Here is a 19,410-nt window from a genome sequence, read left to right as displayed (position 1 = left end):
TGCAGTTTTCCAAATGCAGTAGTTGCCAGACCAACTCTTCTTTTTACGTCATATTCACCATTCCCTTCAAAACAAGCTCTCCACGGTATACAAATTATTCCATTTGTTCTAGTTCTTTGTCTTTGAGTTTGTTCTTTCTCTTTCTCTCGTCTTCTAACTGCCATAATTTTTGTCTTCTCTATTCTCATCCTCAATCTGAATTTTCTGCTTTCCATGTCTACCATGCCAGTTATGTCCTGTAAATTCTCCTTGGTCAATGCTGTGATGCCAATATCATCTGCAAATCTAAGGTTATACGCTGTCCTACCACTGCAGCATGTGATTCCCCACCTTTCCTTTCTCAGTGCTACAGCTTCCAGTATCTAGTTGAACAAATCTAGTGACAGCGTGCATCCTAACATATGGTAAAAGTGGTGCACAAGCTTTTCAACAAGATTTACAAACAAATGCAAGTACTGAGTGAATGGAGAAAAGAGATGATAGTGCCAATCTATGAAAAGGGAGATAAGAGTAAGTGTAAGAACTACAGCGTAATCAGTGTATTCAGTCTGCCAGGGAAAGCATTCAGCAAGCCGTTGCAGACAAGAATGAAGAGGTATGTGGAAGTGGTGCCTGTAAAGGAAAAGGCTGGATTTAGGCCAGGATGAAGTAGAATAGATCAGTTATTTGTGATAAGACAGACACTGGAGAAGTACATAAAAACACAAGCAAATCTATTGCACGAACTTAACAGACTTCAAACAGGCTTTTGATAGCATTTGGCAGAAAGGGTTATGCAAGTTACGAGAATGTATGCCAGCCCTGAAAAATCGGTAATGCTGATAGAAAACATCTACAGCAAGTCCATGAGGGTAGTAAAAGTAGACAAGAAACAGATGGAGTGGTTCAGGGTGACTGAAGGAATGAGACAAGAATGCACTCCAACCTGCCCCTACTCACTGGTGTCACATGGGATGTGGACAGCACCTGTGAGAGTGCTAACCTGCCTCATTCACCACTATTACACGGCATGTGCACAGCACCTCCTGACCCTGCCAATCTGCCCCGGCTCGCCAGAATTACACGGGGTGTAGACAGAGCCGCGTGGCCCTGTCAATCTGTCCCTACTCACCAGCATCATTGTGCATAGGGACAGCAACTCCCAAATCCTGCCAACCTGCCCCTCATCCCCACTATTACATGGCATATAGACAGTACATCCTGACCCTGCCAATCTGCCCCAACTCACCAGTATCACATGGGCCCCTCCCGACCCTGCCAACCTGTCCCTGCTCACCAATACAATGGGGGGTAAGGAAAGCACCTCCTGACCCTGCTAACATGCCCCTGCTCACACATAGCACATGGGGTATGGATGGCCCCTCCCAGATCCTTCTCCCTAGTGTCACACGGGCTATGGACACCTCCTTCCTCCACCAACCTACCCCTACTCACCAGTATCACATGGGGCATGGACATCACCCCTTAAACCCAGCTAATCTGCCCCAACCACATGAGTTCCTTCGCCTTGCTGATGAATTTGTTGTGGGCCCAGAAATTTCTTAACACTCATTTCATGCTGCGACAGGGAGGGCGGGTCCCATTTGTCTGCCCCGTAGCAGATGGCTGGCGCCTCCTGGAAAGCCTCCCTTCCTGGTGCAAGAAGGGCTGATTTGGAGCCAGTGCCTACCCCTCACAGGGCCGCCATTGGCCCATAGCGCAGCCAGCTGCCCTTGGCTTACAGCAGCAGAGCTGAGTTCAGCGATTTGCCCCTGAAATATATGGAGGGAGCAATACAAGCTTCCAAGAGACAAACGGAGCCCAGTGCTTTCCCGCAGCGTGGCACGTTCGCAGCGCTCTCTCCAGAGGCCAGCTGGCTGTCTAGACAATATTCCCATCCACAGGTCCGTCTTTCTCATCACAACCGGGGGGGGATTCATCACTGCACTGTGGCCTCAGAGCCCCCCGGCATGGAGCACCCCCCCCACCAGTGCAGAGCCAGCTCTGCCAGCTTTGCCCACCTCCACAGAGAGCCAGGAGGAGGAGAAGGCAGGGCATGAATAGGCTGGCGTGGGGAGGGGGCATGCTAGGGCAGACGTGCACCCCGCTGATCCCCCACTGCCACAAGCCCCTTGTAAGTCGCCTGTGCTCGGTCCCTGCTCCAGTGCAGTGAGAGCCTGGCATGGTTCTGAGTGTCTTGTAGAGACCGACAATGGAGACGATGCCTATGGGAGCATGGAGAGGGGCAGCAGCTCAGCAAGGGGACAGCAGCCTCTGCAACTCTCTGAATGGCCTCTCTTGCCCAGAGGTGCTGGGAAGACACTATTCAAAGTGTTCCAGCGGGAGAGCCGTGTTAGTCTGTTCTTAGCAGAACAGCGAGAGTTCGGTGGCACCTTAAAGACTAACACATTTATTTGGGCATAAGCTTTCGAGGGCAGAAACCCACTTCGTCCACGAAAGCTGATGCCCAAATAAGTTGGTTAGTCTTTAAGGTGCCACAGAACTCTTGCTGTTTTATTGAAAGTGGGACATCTGCAACATTAGCAGGTCCAGATTGCCCCTAGTGCGCCAGGGTGAACCAGTGCCCAAGGGCCTGGAGGCAGTCTGATTTCTGGTAGAAGCAGCAGCGGCATCCCGTTGCAACCCTCACTCCATGCGGTTCGGCTGGTCCTGACATTCTCAAGCAATTTTAATTTGGAAATAAAATGACTACTTGCCTTTTGGACCAAATATTCAGGTCCTTAGGGTTAGACATTCCCACATGCTTTCCAGTAAGACAGCTGCTGCATCACACTCGCCATCCTCCAAACAGGTGAGAGAGGGGGTGATCAGGGCCCCTGCCATCCTCAGTACTCCAGCCTCATTAATCAATGACTCAATTAGCTTTTCAAAGTCAGACTGTCCACAGCACACATTCAGTGAGACACCACAAACGGCAATTTATCTCTAATTATCTAATCCTCCTCCTCTAAATCTGCTTATTACCAATAATCTGATTAATTCCAGAGCTCATTAAGTACACAGAGCACAATAAAAGTGTGTACATCCTAACCAAATGCAAATTCCATCAAAATCACATAAGAATGCGGGATGGAGAATCTGGGACAGGATTTCAGAAAATGACATTGTTCCTGTAAATCCTATTCTGATCTCTAGATATTTTAATTGCATTATTTAAATATCTGAAGTACAAATCTCCCAGACTTCTGACTAAAAACTGTTCATTCATTTCAATAATTCCACATAAAGTCACATTGTAGTATTCCAGACCCTCTTAACCCAAACTACGTCTTACCCATCATGTCCCCAGTTATCCAGACCCATATTGTAGACAAATGTTTTTGATCTCCCCAGAACAGAAGAATACAGTAAAGTCTTGAACCGCTGTTAAAAATTATTGTGGATCCATCTCCTCTTTCAGAATTTATCTAAAGCAGAAATCCAGAGTGCCCCTTATTGTGCTCTGTAACATCCATCGTAATAACTATGTCTTGTCGGTATAGTTGTCTGTGAACACCCTGTCCTGCATATTGTCACTCTGTTGTCACAATCTAATCCCTCAGCAGTGAGTTATGGGACTTGTGGGGAACAGAAATGAAGATGAAGATGAACTGGGATTTTGGTATAACACCTCACAGAGACCAGATTTCTGTTCCTTCCTCTTCCATAAACTTCCGCTATAACCTTTGGTAAATCATAAACTTTCCATCTGTCAGTCCTTCTGGAAAATTGTCCTATGCTCATTCCCAGTAGGCCCCGGGTCATTTTTGTGGGAATACAAGAGATGGAATGATATTACAAAAACCAGGGAGAGTTGGTCATAAAGCTGGCATTCTTCCTCATGACCAGTTGAGAGCTCATTGAAGAAAATATTCTTGGACACTAGCGATTTTTCTCCATTAGTTTATCTGACCGGGAATCATGTCTAGTTTTCAAATGATAGCAATTTCATTTGAGTATTTCTTCTTTGAAAACTGTTTCTTGCATTGGCAACATTGACCTACGCATGTGATGTGCTCAGGTTGGAGAAATAGAAGGCTATATAGGGTATATCTTCACTGCAGGGGGTGATGTGATTGCAACTGGGGTTGACATTTCCACGCTAGCTTTACCTACGCGAGCATGGCTAAAAATAGCAGCACAGCTGTGGTAGCATTGACTTTGATGCAGGCTGCACAAGTGTGCCTGGTATGTGTATGTCTACCCGAGCAGCAGTCACACCTCTGATTGCAGTGGAGACAGACCCAAATAAACATTAGACACTTTGCAAAAATGTCAGAAAGGAGCCACTTCAAAGTGTTTTCATCTAAAAAAATACGCATTTTAATCAACATTTTTCAAACACACTCTAGTTGTCAAGGAGACAAGAACCTCTCTCTTTGAAAGCATAAGGAGTTTTCTTTTCTTATGCCTTGGAATCCCAAGAGCAACAGACAGGACAGTCTTATAATGGGACTGTGTTTGCTATTAGCTCTGCATACCAGCTAACCATGTTTGCAAACCAGGACTAGAATCCTGATCCTACATCTTAAAAACAAATAAACACAGGCCTCTGCCATGCAGACAACAACAGAAACCCCAAGTGCTTGCTACACTGCAGCCAGCCAGCAGAAGACAAGGTGTACAATATTGTGCCTGATCCTGCTGCCACTGAAGTCAACGGCAAAAACCACCCATCAACAGGATAAGTCTCCAAACCAGATACTACAAAAATCATTAATAGCTTTATTTAGTGACAATTTATTTTCTACAGACAGACCCAGTGCCTGGGGTTTCCAGGAGATGGAACATATGGCTAGTCTGGCAGAACTGGTTTTGAGCTAGAAGGAGACAAAGAAGCATGGAGAAAAGACATCCAATCTGGACGATATTTGATAACTTACAAATGAAGAACAATTTGATACCTTTTCTTCATTCAGACCCTTCAGAAATGCCCTCCTTTGCCTTCCAAGTATATCTTGTAATTTTCAGGCACAACAGATATTGCAAGCCAAAGCTGGAGGGATGGGGAAGTAAAGTTGGCCTTTGCAATGGAAATTATGTGTGACCTTAACTCTGGAGAGGTTAACAGCTCCTTGTGTTTTGCACTGTTAGAACACCTGTCATCTGAATATCTGAAAGCACTTTGGACTATTAACTTCATATCTGATGTGGTGGTGTTGGCCTTTCTTAAATTAATAACAATCCTCTTTTTGTTGCCAATTTTCTCAGTTCCAGCATTTAAAGGAATAGTTTCCATTAATTTATGCATTATTGCCAATTTCCCTTGTTTACAAACCAAATTTATCAGTTTTTCTAATTGTTCAATATGGTCATGAACCAGATTAGAATCTGCTTTATCATACATAGAGTCATAGCATTGTAGGGTTAGAATGGACTGCAACGGTCATCTAGTCTAACCCCTGCCAAGATGCAGGATTTGTTGCTTCTAAGCCATCCAAGACAGATGGCTATCCAGACTCTTTTTGAAAACCTCCAGAGAAAGAGCTTCCACAACCTCCCCAGGCAGTATGTTCCACTGTCCTACTGTTCTTACAGTTAGGAAGTTTTCCCTGAGATTGAATCTAAATCTGCCATGCTTTAGTTTGAACCCATTGCCTCTTGTCCTGCCCTCTGTGGCAAGAGAGAACAACTTTTCTCCATTTTTTTCATGGCAACCTTTCAAGTATTTGAAGAACACTATCATATCCCCCCTTAATCTCCTCTTTTCCAAACGAAAGATCCCCAGTTCCTTTAGCCTTTCTCATATGGCTTGCATTCCATCCCTTTGATCCTCGTTGTTACGTGCCTCCGGATCCTTTCTGGTTTCTCTACATCCTTTCTAGTCACCGGTGACCAAAGTTAGACACAGTACTCCAGCTGAGGCCTAACCAGCACCAAGTAGAGCGGTACTATCACCTCCCGTGACTTGCATGCTATGCCTCTGTTAATGCAACTCAAAACTGCATTTTCTTTTTTTTGCAATAGCATCACACTGTTGATTCATGTTGAGGCTGTGATCAACCATGACTCCCAGATTCTTCTCAGCAGTGCTGCTGCCAAGCCAGGTTTCCCCCAGTTTGTATTTTTTCATTTAGTTTTTCTTCCCTAAGTGTAGCACCCTTCATTTATCTTTGTAGAATTTCATTTTGTTGTCTATAGCTCAGGTCTCCAATTTATCAAGATCTCTCTGAATTTTAGATCTATTCTCCAAAGTGTTGGCAATCCCCCACCCAGCTTTGTGTCATCTGCAAATTTGATCAGTATGTTCTCTATTCCTACATCCAGGTCATTAGTAAAGATGTTAAAGAACACTGGACCCAGAACAGATCTTCGTGGAATCCCACTTGAGATCTTCCTCCCATCCGATTGCTTTCCATTAATAGTGACTCTTTGTCTGCGGTTGTTTAACCAATTATGTATCCCCTTAATGGTAGTTTCACCAAGCCCACATTTCTCCAGCTTACTTATCAGAATGTCATATGGGACTGTGTCAAAAGTCTTGCTGAAGTCCAGGTATATTATGTCCACCACATTCCCCCTCTCCACCAAACCAGTTTGACGCAGACTATTAACATAAACATAAACATATTAGACTAACAAACTATTGTAGCCTGATTTTATGGTTATTAAATAGTTATTCAATGGTTATTGAATAGGGTAAGAGGTTTGCCAATTGATCTAATTAAAGGATTATGAGGTTCGTATCCTTAATCAGGCTTCAGGTGAGTTTTATAAGGACCCTGGGTACAACACAGGAAAAATTCCAGTGATAACCAATATTTGTATAATTTTATACATTTACTAAGATAACATAAAATAACAAACAAATGAAATGAAACAAATGAAAATAAAATGAATAATCAAATGGATAATGGATTAATACTATCTTAAATGTAAAGACTTATTTGATATATATATCTATGATATGCTTTAAACTAGTATACTCACACCCTTCCTGGACTTGGAGTTGAGTGGAATAAGCACTGCTTCAAAGCTAAGAGCTATAAGCTAAGACTAACATTACAACATGACAACTTTAAGAATATAAAATAAAAGAATGAATCTTATCACTAAATAAACTTCAAGCAGGGGTAGCTGACAGTCGACTGCCCCGATGAGCTGGATTTGATCTTTCTTATACCCCCAAGAATATGGATCCTCCTTTCAGGCCCATACTTGGCCTTTCCACCTCCAAACTTTTGGGGTACATATAATCTATTGGCTACTAGGTTTGTACGTATTATTGACGTATCCACATCCCTTTCCAAGTGGTCTTCTATCTCACCTTTGTTATTTCTAGCTTATTGTGGGTTCTGTGGTGTTCTTTTGTAAAGTTTCTTGGGCATAACCGGGGACAGCCCCTTCCCCTTTTAATGTCCCTTGACTTGTCTAAGGTAAAGGTTATGACCATATATGTCTTATCCTGTTATACATTGATACTTATATAAGCCAAAGGTTGAATATATGTATACACTAATGGTAGCTGTCATCCAGGATGTGGCCTGGAAGGTACTTTGCATTACAGCTGAATAAAATATCTAATTTTATTATTTAATCACACAATCATATCAAAATATATATGAAAAATATCTCTAATAATAATAATGCAAGCAAGCAGGCTAGTTCTATAGGCTACACTATTAACATACTAGACACAGACTAATTGTACTTACAAGGATCAACGTCCATCTTCCTCACCAGTGGCTGCTTCCTCTTCTGGAGCAATGCCACAAAGAAAGATTCAAGTTCTGTTGTAAATTCTACAGCTTCTTGACTGATCTTGATCTGCCAGTCCAAGTCCAGATGATCATCTATAAATTAGTGAAATGACAATTTATCCTGGAAGGCCTCGTTGATGTCTGGATGTTCCAGGAACTCAAGTCTTCACAGGTCTTCTGCCAGTTCTGATGGGTTTTCTTCTTTCTCTCTCAAAGATAGTGGGCTTTTGCATTATCTGAACTAGGACAGCCCGACTTCTCCTCTCTGTGGGTTACAAAAAAGGTAGAAAACTCTGGCTGGCTCAATTCCTCATCCAGGCGGCTGCCTTCCACTGTGATCTGTGACCCTTTGGTTTCCTTCTGGGGCTGAATTTTCAGCTTTGTAAGTCCTTGCTGCAATCCATCTCCATTGCAAGTTCCAAATTGTCCAAAGCCTGTTTGATCTCCACTATTTTGTGGAAAAACTTCTGGTCTGTGACAGTAAGGTTGCTGGACACATCATCGTTTTACCAGTGCAATGTGGGTATGTTGCAGCTGGGGTTTTCCAATCTATCTGTGCACTTTGTAGTTGCTGCTCCAACAGGGATCTCCTCTCGACCTGCGAGTCCTCTAAGCTTTTTCTGGGAAACCTCCAGCTCTTGTATTAATTGCTTTTGTGAAGTCGCCAGCTCCTGTTTTAGGTCTTCTTTTAACTCCTGCTGGCCATTTCTGAAAGTACCTTCATGATTTGTTCCATCTTGCTTCTCTGTGGGGAGGGACACTCTTCCCAGGCCGAAATACTGGGTGTTGTTTTGATATATTTTTTCTGTTTTGCTTTCTTACAGGGGTTATGATAGAATTGCCAATGACTAGCCAGCTTCCACAGAGCACAGTTCATTTATTTTAGGATGAAAACGTTACAGAAAAAACATATAAAAACAATAAACAGTCTACGTGCTTGGTAGCTTACCAAGAGTCGCCCATCTTCGCCATGAAGTCCCTGGTCAGTTCCAGTTCTTCATACCCTTCCAGCAGATTTTTGCCCTCTTCGTTACAGTCTCACATCAGTATTTGGATCACAATAATTTTAAACCAGTTCAGGCGGGCTCTTTTATACCACAAGCTCTTCCTTTTTTCTGCTTGGTCTCTTAAACCCAGTCTGCACCAGTATAAGCAACTCACCCAGGGAGTGGTACCTCTCTGGAACTGTTTCCTGTCCCCAGTCTGTAGTAGTGATCTTTCACTGATTTTGGCTTCTAGGGGAAAACTCAGGAACACCCCACCTCCTCTCCCCAGAGCTGGACTACAATCTCTGGCTCACAGAGATGCAGATAACAATCCTAAAGTTGATCCAATAGTGTCAAAGATATTGCATGTGTCCGTTACATCAGTAGGACACCCAGTCTCCGGTCTCCAGATGAACAGAATTCCTGGCTGCACCAGCAGTAAGTATACCATGGTTAACATTCAACATGGTTTCCATTTGAAGAGAGAATTTGTGTTCCTTATTATAATCCACCTATAGAGTCAGATTGGCCTGAGAATTGGTCTGCCACATTAGAGACGGGGATTCAACTTGTGGAGCAAATCTGAGATCACTTGATCAAAGGTTTCCAATTTTCAGGCCAATTTGACTCTACATGTGGATTATAGATGGAACTACTATAAAGTAGGTGTATAACTGGTTGGGAAACCATTCCCAGAGAATAATTATCAGTTCTGGTTTGGTTCTGTTCAATATCTTCATCAATGATTTAGATAATGGCATAGAGAGTACACTTGTAAAGTTTGTGGACAATACCCAGCTGGGGGGGTTGCAAGTGCTTTGGAGGACAGAATTAAAATTCAAAATGATCTGGACAAACTGGCAAAATGGTCTGAAGTAAATAGGATGAAATCCAATAAGGACAAATGCAAAGTTCTCCACTTGGAAAGAAACTATCAGTTACACATATACAAAATGGGAAATGACTGCCTAGGAAGGAGTACTGTGGAAAGGGATCTGGGGGTCATAGTGGATCACAAGCTAAATATGAGTCAACGGTGTCACACTGTTACAAAAAAAGCAAACATCATTCTGGGATGTATTAGCAGGAGTGTTGTAAGCAAGACACAAAAAGTAATTCTTCCACTCCACATTGCTGACTATGCCTCAACAGGAATATTGTGTCCAGTTCAGGAAAGATGTGGGCAAATTAGAGAAAGTCCAGAGAAGAGCAACAAAAATGATGAAAGCTCTAAAAAACATGATCTATGAGGAAAGATGGAAAAATCTGGGTTTGTTTAGAGAGGCGTAGAGAAGACTGAGGGGGGACATGATAACAATTTTCAAGTACATAAAAGCTTGTTACAAGGAGGAGGGAGAAAAATTGTTCTTCTTAACCTCTGAGGATAGGACAAGACACAATGGGCTTAAATTGCAGCAAGGGTGGTTTAGGCTGGACATTAGAAAACACTTCCTAACTATCAGGGTAGTTAAGAACTGGAATAAATTGCCTAGGGAGGTTGTGGAATCTCCATCATTGGCTATTTTTAAGAACAGGTTATACAAACACCTGTCAGGGATGGTCTAGATAATACTTAGTCCTCCCATAAGTAGCAGGGAACTGGCCTAGATGACCTCTCAAGGTCCCGTTTAGGGATGTAAAAGGCTAACCGTTTAAACGTTTTAAACAGCTGATTATGTTTAAACTGGGGGAGAAGGGAGCAGCAGCTGCACTGTCTCCCCACTAGCGAGAGCAGCTGGGCATCTCTTGCTGGTGGGGAAGCGCAGAGCCCAGCACAGGGTAGCTGCAATTGGGTTGGCTCCCCGCGAGCGAGGGGAGGTGCAGAGCCCAGCGCATGGGGCAAGCCGTGGTGGGGAAGCACGGATCCCAGCGCAGGCAGGGGGAGGGGGAGGCTGAGCCACAGATGGCTTCCCACGAGCTGGGGGGAGGTGCAGAGCCCAACGGGGCAAGCCACAGCTGTGCTCGGCTCCCTGTGAGTGGGGGGAGTCGCAGAGCCCAGCCTGGGGGTGGCGTTGAGCTATGGTGGGAAGGTGCGGATCCCAGCAGAAGGGGGAGCTAGCTGCAGCTGAGCTCGGCTCCCCATGATCTGCCCCGTGAGCAGATGGGAGGCGTGGAGACCAGTGCAGGGGGCGAGCCACCGCTGGGCTCAGCTCCCCGAAAGGGAGAGAGCAGCTGGGCAGCTCTTGCTCATGGGAAGGCGCGGGGGGAAGGGGAGCTGCAGTCGGGCTCGGCTCAGCTCGCCGGGTGTGAGAGCGGCCCAGCTACCACCACAGCTAGGTAGGTCTCACTTGGCAGGGAGGAGCTGAGCCCAGCATGGCTCCCTTCCCCCCCGCAGCGTTTAACCTTTTAAATGTTCTATTTTTAGAACGTTTCAATGGATTCTTAATTCAACTAGTTTTTACATCCCTCATTCCTTTCAGTCCCACGATGTTGTGATTCTATGAGAGCAAACATCTTACATGAATCAAACTGTGCCAGAGAAGCTTTATGGATCAAAATTCCATGCTTGAATAATACTTATATAGCAGCAGGAATATACCAACGACCACCTGACCAGGATGATGATGATGGTGACTGTGAAATGCTCTGGGTGATCAGAGAGGTGATAAAAATAGAAAACTCAATAATAATGGGGAATTTCAACTATTCCCATATTGACTGGGTATATGTCACCTCAGGACAGGTTGTAGAAACAAAGTTTCTAGACACCATAAATGACTCCTCCTTGGAGTCCTGGAACCCACAAGGGAAGAGGCAATTCTTGATGTAGTCCTAAGTGGAGCACAGGCTCTGGTCCAAGCAGTGAATGTAGCTGACCTGCTCAGTGACCGCGATCGTAATTAAATTTAACATCTTGGTGAGAAGGAAAATACCAAAGAAACCCACTACAGTAACATTTAACTTCAGCAAAGGGAATGACACAAAAATGAGGAAGCTAGTTAAACAGAAATTGAAAGGTACAGTCACAAAAGTGAAATGCCTGCAAGCTGCATGGAAACTGTTTAATAACACCACAATAGATTACACACACATTAAATGTATACCCCATATTAAAAACAGCAAGAGGACCAAAGGAGTGCCACCACAGCTAAACAACAGAGGAAAAGAAGTTGTTGGTGGCAAAAAGGCATCCTTTAAAAATTTCATTGGGGCAAAAATTGGTGTCAATTTGCTATCCTCCAATAATCTGGCAGAGAATCTAAGTGATTCTTTACATAGCACAGTTAGTAGTTCTGTAATTTCATATTGAGTTCCTTCAGCACTCTTAGGTAAATACCTTCTGGTCCTGGTGACTTATTGTTGTTTAATTTATCAATTTGTTTTAAAACCTCCTCTCTTGGCATCTCAATCTGGGACAGTTCCTCAGATTTGTCACATCAGAAGAATGGCTCCGGTGTGGGAATCTCCCTCACACCTCCTGCAGTGCAGATCGATGCAAAGAATTGATTTAGCTTCTCCACAATGGTCTCACTTTCCTTGAGTGCTCCTTTAGCACCTCAATCATCCAGTGGCCCTGCTGATTGTTTGGCACGCTTCCTGCTTATGATGTACTTAATTTTTTTAAATTTTTTTTTTTTGCTGTTAGTTTTTGTGTTTCTTGGTAGTTGCTCTTCAAATTCTTTTTTGGTCTGCCTAATTATACTATTACACTTGACTTGCCAGAGTTTATGCTCCTTTCTATTTTCCTCAGTACGATTTGACTTCCAAAGTCCCCCGGACGAGCATCTCGGGCAGTCCTCCAGTCCACTGCCCACTCTGTGCCACTTCCCCAGGGAACCAGGCCCCAGTCCAAGAACCTACACTCAGCAGCCAAGGTCTGCACTCTCCCAAATCCTGCTGCTGTTTCCCTGGACTGCTTCCTACTTCTCTCTCAAGCTCCTTCTCCACCCTCCTCTGGACATGCTCTTCTTTCAGGGTCAGAATCCCAGGGCTTCTATTGTCCCCTCATTTCCTCCTTTCCCTCTCTAAGCCCAGAGCACGACCATAGGATTTTTGTACCACATGCCCCTTCTGACTCTCTGCTTCCAGGTTTTACAGCTCCTTAGCCTGCCCCTTACCCAGCTGGGCTTCCTCGTCAACTAAAAGCTTATCAGCCCTGACTCTCCTCCAGGTGCTGTCTTTCAGGGGCTTGATTGGCCCATCGTCTCTACTCAGACCGTGTGTGGGGTAGGCATCCCATCCCACGCTCAGCTACACTAATGATGGAGGCCACAGAATGACCAGATCTAGCTAACGAGGCACCATTCAGCCCTGCTCACTCCCTGCTCACTCCCAGCTCTCCCAGGTGTTCACAGTACAGTGCATGTGTCAGTGCATGGAGCTGCTTTGGGCATAGTGTGGACCTGGCTCGTCACCATGGTCATGATGCTTTCTGCCCTGCCCTGCGATGCAGCTGGTGACCAGTGGGGGTGGGTGGGAACACAAGTAGAAACAGACACCAAGGGAATGTTGTTCCACCATGAAAAATTAAACTCGTGCGAGTTCAGGCGCCTCTGGGCTGCAGCGAGAATGTGTGGATCACAGCGGAGCCTAAAACTGGGACTTAGGGGCCTAAAGCTGCACCTGAGGCGGAGGGTCAGGCACCTAGGTACCTTTGTGAATCCCACCCTGGATCCACTGCAACTATGGGCTCCTCATATCGGCTCTGGCCCTACTCAGAGTTTCGCAGGCGAATATTTTGCAGCTAGGACGCTGATGCTCTCACTGTGGAACAGCCCAGTCTCAATCCATTCCCTCGAAGCTTTCTAGACCCATCTTAATGAATACACTTAATGAGCGTCTCCGAACAGGGAACGCTGAAGAATCTGCATATTGGCAAACAGGCTGCAGAGAGTCCCCAGAAATGAGCTAAAGCTTCAGACGTTATTTATAGCGCCAAACAGTTGCTCCACACTAAGAGGCATAGCTCTTGCTTGCATTAGGAGGGCTGCCATGTCTCCACGGAGGGCTTATCTACTCCAGCAACCATTTCAAATGAAGCGCACAGTCCTTAACCAAGTCAATGCATTTGTCGAGTTGCTTGGCCAATTATAGCCATTTAAGACACCGTTCATAATAAACCGCACACATTTAATAACCCAGTTCTAAGTCCGTATGCTAATGCTGCCCTTCTAATGCTGAAAGAAATGCATAAGGAGCTTGTGTATTATGGGTGGTTTTTGCGCTGTGAATAATCAGCCAATAATGTGCACATCACTTATTTAAACATCACTGTGCGCTGGCTACCTATGGGATTTCTAATGTGTTCATTAAGCATTGTATTAAATTTGTCCATAAACAAACCCGCTGTCCATCACTCCTTGAGTCAACCAGGGTTGCTTCCCCCTTTTCTACCCTCATTGATGCCTCTCTTTGCTCTTTGAGAAATGGTCGCTGATCTATAGCAATATTAGAGGGGGAGCTGGTTGTGATCCCCAGATTTACACTGTCTAACACTTCCCATTATAAAGGAGTCTTGTAGCCTTTGCTTTGAGACGTGCTCCTTTATTTGCAGCAGGCCTCAGCTATTCAGCTGGTAGAAAGCCTCCAAGTGACAGAAGTACTTTTTCTTTGGTCCATGAAATTTTGTTCAGCTTTTGCTGACATGAACTTTTGAAAATGACCACTTCTCATCGCTTGTTTTCATTCCTTAGGGACATTCTGGCAGCCTGCCAGCATGTAGTAACCAGTGTGAACATGGTGAAGAGCCAAGCCCACACTATGCCCAAAGCAACTCCACGCACTGACACATACACTGCACTGTGAACACCTGGGAGCTGCCAGAGCCTCCATAAAGGGGAGAGCTGGGCTGGACTAACCATTGGACACAGTACATGGGTCCAATGGCCGGGTGCACCCCATGGGATAGGAGCTCCCCCAGCTGCTAGGATGGGGAGAAAGAGAGAGCACTGGACCCAGCAGTCCATCCCCACAGGGGTAGCAATTAATGTCGTTAGTGCTGCGGCTCCAATGGTGTCATCCTGTGCTGACAATTCAGGCTCTGCTGACGCTGCAGGAGGAGCGGGGGTTGGACACAGAGTGGGGTTTTACCTTTTCCCTTAAAAAAAATCCCTAAGAAACTACATGCCACCCCGCTGTTATGTAGGCTGTAACGTGATGCTCTCAGCAGGGAGGAAATGCCAGCCTTACAGATGTTCACACAACCTGAGCCCACCCCTCTTGTGCTGCGGCATTGGAAGATTTGCTCCCGTGATCACTGAGCAGTTTGTCCCCAGGCCCCTGCCCTGGTGCCCAGCAGGGATGTACGAGGGGCTGAACTGAAGTTGTCCGGGCACCTGTAAAAGTGGCATTTCCTCACCATCAAGTGCTTGATGGGCTCTAAGTCAGCTTGCAAGTGCAAGGGGACAGCGGCCCCTCACTGCCCACAGCCGGGCTCAGGCCTGGCATCTCCCAGCACCCAGGGGCAGGGGAGGGGTCGAGGAGGAAACAGGACCCTGAGACGGACAGTCCCCAGAGCCAGTGAGGAGAGGCCAACGTGCCAGGTCAGTCTGATTGACAGGGCAGGCAGGCCAATGAGGGAGCCAGGAGGGCAGCGGGGTCCCGTCCTCCGTGTGAGCTGAGCTGCCTGGGCAGAGAGTGGGCCGAGTGAAGGACGAGGCAGCTGGAGGCCGGAGGAGGCCAGGCCAGGCCGTCGAGCTGAGCAGGGCCGCGCCGCGCTGAGCTGAGGCAGAGCCGGGGGCGGAGCCGTCCGGAGCTGGGTGCGGTGAGCGAGCGAGCGAGCGGCTGGGGGGGGGAGCGAGCGGGGCCCTGGGCCACCGGGGTGACGCCGGGAGAAGGGCCCTGCCCCTAGTGCTGGCCAGTGTCCGACCCGGGGCCTCCCCGCCACGCAGCCAGGCCTGGGCCGGGGCCTGCCACGACGTGTGGCACAGACTGTGGGCGTCCTGGGCCGGGGGGTGGCGCTGGGTGTTTGCCTTTAGCCTTTCCCATCGTTTCTGTATGTTTTAGTTGGTTGCTGTTGAACACATTGTGTGTGCGTTGCACTGTGTGCAGTGATCCGTGGGGCAGGGAAGCGCCCAGTGCAGAGAGAGCCCCCCGCCGTGGGGACACCCTAGCCCCTGCCCTAGGGGACCACGGCAAGGTGTTACGAGGTGTCCAAGGTGTTACGAGGTGTCCAAGGTGTTACGAGGACCCCCCCACGCAGGAGAGTGGGAGGGGCGTCCTCGGGGTCAGGCCGGCCTCTGGGTAAGAGAGTGGGAGCGAGGACGCCGATCCTTTCGCTGACCAAGCCCAGCGGGTCGCGTGTGAGCCAGGAAGGTTCCCCACAGTAACGGCACCACTGCCCCACTTACACAAGCATTGCTGTGCTGTGGTCACCGCAGCACAGGGGCCCGGAGCGCCTGGCACTGTAATGGCTCTGTCATGGGCCTGGCAGTGAGGCAAATCAATTGAAACAGCCTTAGTGATACATGCACTCAGCTCAGGGATTACTTGATGCCATAAAGGTGACATTGTACAAACCAGCATTAAATGGAGACACTCACACAGAGAATTGGTCCTTGGAATTAAGGGCACTGAAATTTATTTCCTCTGCATTTTAAAACCACAATAAAGCCTGCTTTAAATGGAAAGCCCTGTACCAAATGGGCACTTGGGCCATTTTAACAGGCCACGAGGCAGGTCCTACAGCCCACAAGCATATAGGTATGTCTTAATTTTTCATATGGCCGCAGACTTCAGCCATTAACTTGTCTAACATTGTTCCAGTGCTGCCTAGTCCTAGCTTAGGGGTTTATCCTGCCTCCTGTCACTGTAGTATTTGAATCATAGAATCGTAAGAATGGAAGTGACATTGAGAGGCCGTCTAGTCCAGTCCCCTGCACTTAGGGCAGGACCAAGTGTTATCTAGACCATTTGGGCACCTTCCATGTTAAAGCAATAGGAATAGAGAAGTTCCCTAATGGGGACCTTGGCTGGAGAGCCCAGATGGAGATTCTTGGGCTTTCTGAGCGTTGAATGATTCCTGGCTCCCCTGTATGACCAGAGCAAGTGCTGCTCAAAGTCTCGTGGAACTGGGGTGAATGAGCAGCACCATGTGCCGCTGCGCGATTCAGTGCATCCAGGCATTGCTCCTTCCCCCCACCTCTGCCGTCTGACCACAAGCTCCGATCTTCCTCTGGGCCTCCCTGCTGCCCCCAGGAAGGTGGGGGAATCCAAACACTCATTATCCATCACCCACATCCTGCGTTCAACCTATACCCCATAGCACTGTTTGAAGGAATGCAACGCTGTCTCACCATGCTGCTGCCTTCTGAAGCCCTGAGCAACTGGTTACAAAGTGGTCATTGTCTTGGGCTGTAATCTCAGCCAAATGGCCAGGGCAGTTGAAGGCCAACTCAGCGCTAGGGTGGAAGAGTGCAGCATAGATAGCTGTGGACACTGCTGGTGTGGGTGTCTACGCCTTTACATTCCTTAGAAGCTGCTGTCTGTTGAGTTAGGTGCCATTCTGCAAGCCTGCGGCTGAGCAGACACCCACCATGGAGCCTAGAGCCGGGTGAATGTTTTCTGGCAGCGCAGCAGAAAGCGGATTCGATGGCATTCAGACAATCCATGGGAACATGGCAATGCTCTGGAAACTTTCAGTGGAAACCAGGCCAGCCTGCCTGCGATCTTGCCAGCCCATCCACCCAGAGCTCCCGGGCTACTGATTTGGGCTGGAAACATTGCCAAAAACTTGACACTTTTCACAGTGTTGAAAATCTATTTCCCGACCATCTCTAGTGGAAACTTTGTTTTTGTTTCTGTCTTCTTTTGTTGCTTCCTATAGCATGGCGTGGTGGTCTTCCTCGGAGCCTGGGCCCGAGGAAGGGCCATGATGCCCCTGCTGGACGGATCCAGGAACTGCAGGGCTCAGCTCTCAGGAGCAGAGGGGCGGGGCAAAGACAGGAAGGGGAGGTACAAAAGGCTGACCTAGCACCTCAGTCAGGGGGAGCTACTGCTGGAGAAGGATGTTTCTTCCCCTGGGCTGTGGCCTGAGCTGGCCACAGGCCCAGGCAGGGTGAGGTGAGCCCTCCCCTCCCCTCCCCTCCCCTGGCTGGAGTCTCAAGGGCCTGCCTGGGCTACTGGGCCCTAGTGACTGGGAAGAGCTACCGGAGACTGCTGACTGGGAAGGATCCCCCGAGGCCAGCCATGACCTTGAAGAGCTGTCTGTCACCTGGGATCTGCTGGAGCTGCCTGAGCACTGTGGGCTGGAGGAACCACCGGGGTCCTGTGATGTGGAGGAGCTGCCATCTGCTGATGGCCCCAAGGCGTTCCTGGACCTGCTGCCGGCCACCGGCAAGGGTCTGGTGGGACTCCCTCTAGCCCCTTATCCTGGGGGATCTGAGGATGACCCCTGGCTCCAGGGACCCAGGTTCAGGGTGAGAGGAAGTAGCCCAGTGGGAGCTGACTTAGGTCTGGCTGAGCTTGTGCTTGCCCCAGTGTCAGCGTGTTGCAGCTGGAGCCCTGCTGACCCAGTGGCAGAACCCTTAGCCACAGGTAGGGCCCTGGGCTGGGATTCAGTGGAGTCGGGTGGGTCTGTGTCCTCCTCCCCCCTTTCCTAGTCACCCTGGGAGTGCTTGTGTCCTCTGGGCCTGCAGCCACAGAGGATACCAAGTGTTGTGTATACGGACCCTTTGCCAGCTCTGCCCCGCTGGTGGGCCAGGGGCTATGGACTCCTCTGCCTGCCCACCCTGCTGTGGGGAGGGACCAGGCGCAGGATTGAGCAGCGACCGAACCTGCTAACTTTCCCCTTGTAGCAAGGAAGTGTGGTCTTCCTTGGAGCCTGGGCCTGAGGAAGGTCCACGATGCCCCTGCTGGACAGATCCACCAGTCTACACTTCCCTTCATCTAATTTAAAAGTCACTCCGGCTGAGAGTATGTGGCTGCTCTGAGGGGAAACCTAGCACAGGCCACCAGGGCTACAACAGTGATGGTTGGCAGGATAAAATCCTAAGGTAAACTATCACCATAGTATCTGGGCACCTTCCATGTAAAATCAATAGCAACAGCAAAATCCTTAGGGCACTTCATATCTTTTCTGGCTCTTCTCCCTTTTTCAGGTCTAAACACTCCTTGGGAGGGGATGGTTTTTTGGTTTTTTTCCCCCTTTTTAAAAAAGATTTTATTAAATTTTCCCTTGTTGGTGGTTTGTTTTTGGGCAAAAGAGGGATCAAGGTTGGGGCTGGGAGGCGATATCTGTATGTGGGTGTCATTCTCATGGTACAGCCTTGTCCAAGAGGAAGGTGTTTGCAGCATTTCCTGAAGCCAATCAGACACTGGACTGGCCTGATCTCCTCTGGGAGACGGTTGAACAGTGAGACCCCCTGGACAGAGAACTCAGATGGGACACACTCGCCTCTCATGAGTGCCTCCTGTCAGGTGGGTGCAAACGTACATGTTCTTTCTTTTCACAGTGCCTTGCTGGCTGTTGCCCTCATCAGGCAGGTCTTCAGTGGCTTAGCTCTCTAGCTGAGTCTCACAAAATCTCAAATGCATGAACCCCTTCTGGGGTAACAAAGTCCAACCCATAGCTGGTCCTCTTTGGCCCATCTCTAGTCCTTTAATACTGAGTCTTAGACTCTTCTTGGGTTTAGAATACTTCCCTTGTGGCCAGTGTGGGGACCTGGGCCCACCCACTACTCTGGGTCCCAACCCAGGGACCCTACAAATAGCAGCCACGTGCTGTTTTCATTATTAGTTGCTGCGGCTGCATTCTCTGCGCTGCTTCCCCCTCTGTCCCATCTCCTTCTTGGGTCCTCGGCCTGTTC

Source organism: Emydura macquarii, unplaced genomic scaffold (genome assembly GCF_026122565.2).
Source record: "Emydura macquarii macquarii isolate MOO-44397 ecotype Brisbane River unplaced genomic scaffold, CSIRO-AGI_Emac_v2 contig_1230, whole genome shotgun sequence".
NCBI classification, from domain to species: Eukaryota; Metazoa; Chordata; order Testudines; family Chelidae; genus Emydura; species Emydura macquarii.
The sequence above is the reverse complement of the archived record's forward strand: the minus strand, read 5'-3'. Positions refer to the sequence as shown.